The sequence below is a fragment of the Salvelinus sp. IW2-2015 genome, unplaced genomic scaffold (genome assembly GCF_002910315.2).
Source record: "Salvelinus sp. IW2-2015 unplaced genomic scaffold, ASM291031v2 Un_scaffold5148, whole genome shotgun sequence".
Taxonomy (NCBI): Eukaryota; Metazoa; Chordata; class Actinopteri; order Salmoniformes; family Salmonidae; genus Salvelinus; species Salvelinus sp. IW2-2015.
Genome location: NW_019946414.1, coordinates 53,045 through 60,234, shown reverse-complemented (window position 1 = coordinate 60,234; position 7,190 = coordinate 53,045). Strand labels below are relative to the sequence as shown.

At 37.7% G+C, this 7,190-nt stretch overlaps 1 pseudogene; it reads right to left on the bottom strand.

Moving 5' to 3' along the window:
• The window catches only part of LOC139026573 (zinc finger matrin-type protein 4-like), a 29,366-nt pseudogene extending 22,843 nt beyond the window's left edge, over positions 1–6,523 (bottom strand).
• Positions 6,524–7,190: the final 667 nt, after the last annotated feature.

Here is a 7,190-nt window from a genome sequence, read left to right as displayed (position 1 = left end):
TAAATTGTAAGATTAAAATAATGCATAATTGCCATTATTGTAAAGTAGTCTTGCATCATTTAAAAAGGGAATTGAATACCTATATAACAATGCAGTACATTACAGACCCATATGCATGTGTGGATTGAAATGCAAGGGAAATATCAGGATTTTCACATCATTAAACTAACACATGATACATCTATTATATGACCGACACTGTTTCATAGCAGCCCGGTTGCAAGTCTCTGTAATGTTACAAGGAGTGGAATGTTCTCTAAACAGACTACAGCCCAGACTAGTTCCATACATGACATACGCACGATTTTCATAGCTTTGGGTGTCCAGAAGATAATTGAGTTCACAACGTGCTCCAAAATGCAGATAAATGCTGGCTGCTAGCTAACATCAAGTAAGTTAGGTACCGGTGTTGTGCCGAAAATCACCCCTTCTAATTTCCTTCATTTTGTGGCTCGAGTCAAATACTTTCGGTGACACATCATAGTCAAATACTTTCTATAGAACAAACTTCACGTCAGGTTAGGCAACAGAAATTAATAATTAATGTATGTTTGTTACATTAAACATAGAGGGATTAAAATGTTGGCAAGCAATAAACATTTCAGAACAACTATGTCTGAAATATTATCCTTACACTTTCCAAAATACTAGTTGAATAAGACATGGGAGAGATGACGAATTCTGGCAAAGAGATTTATTTATAGACTAATACAAAAATCAGTAGCGGATTTAGGTACAAGCGACATGGGCAGCTGCCCAGGGGCATGTTGCCCGGGGCAACACGGGGCGCTGAAGGGGGGGGTTCGCCCAGGGCGCCATACAAGCTAGATCCGCCACATACACTTGAAACAAATAGCCGAACTGAAAACTGTAGACAAAAATGCTTTCTGCTACTACGATCAGTGAAATGTAGGCTAAACTGACAAAGGAGTGAAGAGCAGAAATGTCAAGCAAGTCGCAGTATGAAGAACGCGAAGGGGGGGATTCTGGCAGAGGGGAGATTTTCGGCCCAACACCTGTGCGGAGGCAAATGCTACGTATGTATTATAGGTATAACATATACTTTATGTATTTCACCGAAAATCCCTCATATTTATTATAATTAATTGTTTTAAGGTTATTTTGAGATGTGTTACACTACTTTCAAGAGTGAACTATTGTTTTGTATTTATTTTCTAAATTGTGTTAATGCTGTGAGGTCATCAACGGTAGCCATGCTTTTACTCCTCGGTTTGCTCAGAGCGTGAAGAGGAGAGGTATGTGTTATGTACGCTCCGGTCTTATGAATGTACATGTTTGCAAATGTCCACAAATGTACAAAAAAAAGACTATCGAAATTATATCGTAATTGATTTAGTGTTGCGCTACTGTTTTTAGGAATATATATATTAGTGTTAATGGGGGATAATGTTCGAGTGCAACTTTGATAGCAACTTTGCAAGGCTTGCCCGGCCACCGTTACCTTTGCGGGAGAGGGTCTCAGGTGCAGACAGCGTGAGTTTTCTGACAGGAATTCTGTTCTCTTTTGTCTTTTATCAGGCAAATATACTTGTGTATGGCAGTCCAGAAGGCAGCATCAACTTTGCTTTGGTTTTGTATCCATTCCATGCAGGTATGTTGTGAAATGTGACGATTTGATATTTCATGTTTCATGTGCTAATTAGTTAGCTGTTTCTTTTTGTTACTTGTCTGGGCATGTCAAAAATGGCGTTGTTGCCTCATATTAGTATCCTCGGTATAATGCTCCAATAGTACACTAAGAAATATTTAGCATTTATTAGCAAATGATTTATGTACAACATTTATAAAATAAATGTAAGTGTTGAAATAATGAACATGTACATTTTGTACAATAATTTTTTTGTTGACGTGAGTTAGCTCTGAGCGTGATGAAGAGAGGCTAATACACGTGCTTCTACACCTGCATTGCTTGCTGTTTGGGGTTTTAGCTGGTTTTTGTACAGCACTTTGATATATCAGTGGTGTAAGAATGGCTATATAAATACATTTGATTTGATATACTTGTGTATGGGAGTCCAGACAGCAGCATCAACCTTTGTTTTGTATTTGTATCCATCCCATGCAGTCACTAAAAGTGAGACAACCATCAGAATTTGTGTCCAAGACTTGTCTTCCACCTACACCTCACCAGAACACAATGCAGAAAGGTACAGTACCTGTACAGTGCCTTTAACACGTGCATGATAGGGAGATGACGCCAGAGATTGCATTGCATTACAACTTATCTTTTTTACCCTCTCTTTCCCCCTTCCTTTCTCTCTTCCTCTAACCTCTCTTTCTCTCTCCATCCTGTTTTCTATCTTCCTCTTTTCTCTCCCCTCCTTTTTTCTCTTCCTTTCTCGCTCTGCTCTCTTTTCTCTCAATCCTTCTCTCTCTTTCTTTTCTCTATTTTCTCTTTACTCTCACTTCTCACTTTTCTCTCTTCTCTCTTTTATCGCTCTCCTTTCTCTAATTTTTCTCTTTCTATGCTCTCCTTTCTCTCATTTTTTCTTCTATCATCTCCTTTCTCTTCATTTATCTCTTTTCTACCCCTTTCTCCTTTCTTTCTCTCTCCTTTCTTTCTCTCTCCCTTTTTCTCTTTCTCTCTCTTTTCTCTCTTCTCTCCTTTCTCTCAAATTCATTTTTTTCTAATTCAAGCTGCTTTATTGGCATGTTAAACATTGTGGTCAATATTGCCAAAGCAACAATGTATACAATATACTTGTAATACAATTATAAAAAATAACAAATAGTAATATAAATGGTAGTAAATGATAATAAAATTAATACAAAAATAACAACAATAAAATGGTAAGTCAATAGTAGAAATGTAATAAATATAAAGCTAAACATGGAAATGAAACTATAACTAACTTATAACTAAATAACTGTCATCTTCACCATTACATCAGTACTACAACTACCATCATCATTACTACTAACTATACTACCACCATATCATCATGCACTATACTACTACCCACCATCAGCATTTACTAACTACTACCACCACCATCATTACTACTACTACTACACCACCACCATCATCATTACTACTACTACTACCACCACCATCATCTTACTATACTTACCACACCGTCATTCCTACTACTACTAACCACCACATCATCATTACTACTACTACTACCACCACCATCCACCTCATTACTACTACTACTACCACCACCACCATATCACTACTACTACTACACACCATCATCATTACTACTATACCACCACCACATCATTACTACTACTACTACCACCACCATCATCATACTACTACTACCATCATCATCATCATTACTACCATAACCACCTCTACATATCATCATTACTCACTACACCATCATTACTCTATACTCCACCATCATCATTACTATACTACTACCACCATCATCATTACTATACTACTACTACTACTACCCCTCACTACACCATCACATTACTTACTACTACACACACCATCATCATTATTACTACTACTACTACCACCACCATCATATACTACCAACTACATAATCACCATACTACTACTATCATCACCACTATACCATATCACTAAACTGCTACCATTACCCTCACCCTACTACCACACCATTACTACTACCACCATACACTAAACTGATATCATTACATCACCCTACTACCACTCATTACTACACATCACTAAACTGCTACCATTACATCACCCTACTACCACATCATTACTACTACCACCATACATAAACTGATATCATTACCAATCAATACCTACTACCCACCATCATTACTACTACCCACATCACCACTACTACAACCATCACTACTACTACCCACCATATATTACTACTATACTACATCACTAAACTGATATCATTACCAATCTACCTACTCCCACCATCATAAACTGATATCATTACCATCATCCTAACTACCCCGTCCACTACTATATACCACATAAATTACTACTACCACCATCACTACTACTACCGACCCATCACTACTCACTCCACTATCCATTACTATCTACCTTCACCATCACTATAACTGATATCTTACGCTATCACTACTACCACGGATACTTAACTACTACACACCACACGCACTACAATGATATCATTACATCACCTACCTACCACCATCATTATTACTAACACATCACTAAACTGATATCATTATAATCATCCATCCTACCACCATTATTACTATTACACCATCACTAAACTGCAATCATTACCAATCATCCTACTACCAACCATCTCCTACTACTAACGCACCATCACTAACTACCTACACATACTACTACTGCAGCCATCATCACTACTATTACTACCAATCACTACTACTACTACCATCACTAAACTGCAATCATTCTACCATCATCCTACTACCACCATCACTAAACTGAGATATCATTACATCCTCCATTACTGCCTATTACCACATCACTAAACTAATATCATTACCATCATCCTACTACCACTCAGTCATCTAACTACCCCCAAATATACCACATCTATCCGACCATCAACTACTATTCATAATCATCATACTACCACCCATTATTCTATTCCACCATCACTAACTGCAATCATTGCACATCACCTACTACCACAATCACTACTAACTACACCACCTACTACCTACCAACCATCACTAAACTGCTATCTATTACATCACCCTACTAACACCATCACTACTACTACCACCATGACTACATACTACGCACCATCACTACTATACTCATCACACAGACTACTACACCATCCTAAACTGCAATCATTCCATCAGCCTACTACCACCATCACTAAACTGAATCATTACCATCACTACTACTTACCACCATCACTACTACTACCACCAATCATTACTACTGACAACCATCATTACTACTACACCATCATTACTCTACCACGATCACTTACTACACCACCATCATTACTACTACTACCCAATCACTAAACTGAATATATTACCATCATACTATATCCAACCCTACTCTACCACCATCATACACTACAACTATATACTACTACCACCATCACTACTCCTACACCATCATACTACTACTACACCATCATACTACTACCCCAATCACTATACTACGCACCATCATACTACTACACCACATCACTACTACTACCATCACTAAATACTAACATACCATCCACTTACTACTACCACCATCACTAACTACTGCCACATCATCTAACTATACACCATCATTACTACTAGCCACCATCATTCCTACTACTAACCAGGTACCTTATCAACTTCCTTACACACATCACTACTACTACCACCATCACTACTACTATCACATCACTAAACTGATATCAAGAATTACTTCACCTACTACCACATACCTTACTACTACCACATCACTAACTGATTATCCTTTACCATCACCTACTACCACCGATCACTAGCTACTATACTACACGATCATTACTACTACCACATCACTACCTCTACCACATTACATGACTACTACCACCATCACTAACTGATATCATTACGCCCTCACCTCTACTACCTCACCATCACTACTACTACCACCATCATTCTACTACCTACTCATCATTCCTACCTAAGCTACCATCGCATCCTAAAACCTGATATCATATACCATCACTCTACACACTATCATTACTACTACACACCATCACTACAACTGATATCTTTACCATCACTACCTACTCACCACATCACTATACTACTACCGACTCATCATTACCCTCTACCACCATCATTATACTACCACATCATTACTACTACCACCATCATTACTATACCAACCATCACTAAACTGATATCATTACATCACCCTACTACCCTTACCACTATTTGGAATGATAAACAACAATTATATAATAGTAACAACAATAATAGTTTACAGTATTTCTATTGTTTACTATGCAGATGTTATTTTTCAGTTTCCCCTCAGGCTATGGCAGGTAAATACATTTTAGCTGCAAGAGTGAGCCATTGCTCCTTTGCCTTATGAGTATTTTTTTAGTTTTTCCTTCTGGGTGTTTAATTATTTAAAATTTGGAATAAATGTAGTAATTTCTGTGAACAATGAATCTCTTGTGTGAGGAACATTTCTCACAGTAAAGGTGCAGAGAAGAACCAATCATCAGCAATATAGCAGGTATTTTACCTCTGTGTCAAATAGTGTGAGTCCTGGGGCTGGAGATGGTCCAACATGTCTGCTAATTCATTGATATAATAATGGTAGAAAAGATTTGGACTTAAACTCCAGCTTGTCTCACACCTCGACGTTGTGAAAATAATTATGTCTTTGTTTTTTGATTTTTATTGCACACATTGTTTTCTGTGTACATACATTTTATTAAGTCATACACTTACCACCTATTGCCCACTTTAGAGAAATTGTTTAGAAATAGCCTTCGTAGCCAAATAGAATCAAATGCTTTTTTTAAAGTCAATAAGGCAAGCAAAGATTTTGCCACCTTTTTTGGTGGTGTAATGTTTGCTTCCAACTCACACTCTCAAACACATAGATCCCTGAACGCATCTCACTCTCACCTGATTCTGATCACTGTTCACACTAGTTACACCCTGTATGTCATTTAATCACACTATTTAGTTCAGTTATTGTGAGGTTATTGTTTGTTTTTGTCCACATTCTATTCGGAGCTCTGTTTATTTCCATATTAGTCCACCCGTATATCGTAGTTTTTGGCCATCCTCACTAACAATGTTTTTTTTGCCTATTCCCTGCATGTACTTTTGCCTATAGATTTCCTGTCATCCACTCCTTTCCTGATCTCCCGGACTACGTTATTAGCCTTTTCCCTGCGGTTTTTTTAACTGTTACGTTTTGGATTCCCTGTGTATGACCTTCTGCTGTTCCTGGACTGAGGTCGACCGATTATCGGCAATGGCCGATTTCATAGTTTTCATAACAATCGGTAATCAACATTTTTGGACACCGTCATGGCCGATTACATTGCACCTGTGCACGAGGGACTGCGTGGCAGGCTGACTACCTGTTATGCGAGTGAGCAAGGAGCCAAGGTAGGTGCTAGCTAGCATTAATGTATCTTAATAAAAACAATCTTAACATAATCCATAGTTAACTACACATGTTTGATGATATACTAGTTTTATCTAGCTTGTCCTGCGTTTGCATATAATCGATGCGGTGCCTATTAATTTATCATATTGAATCATTAGCCTAT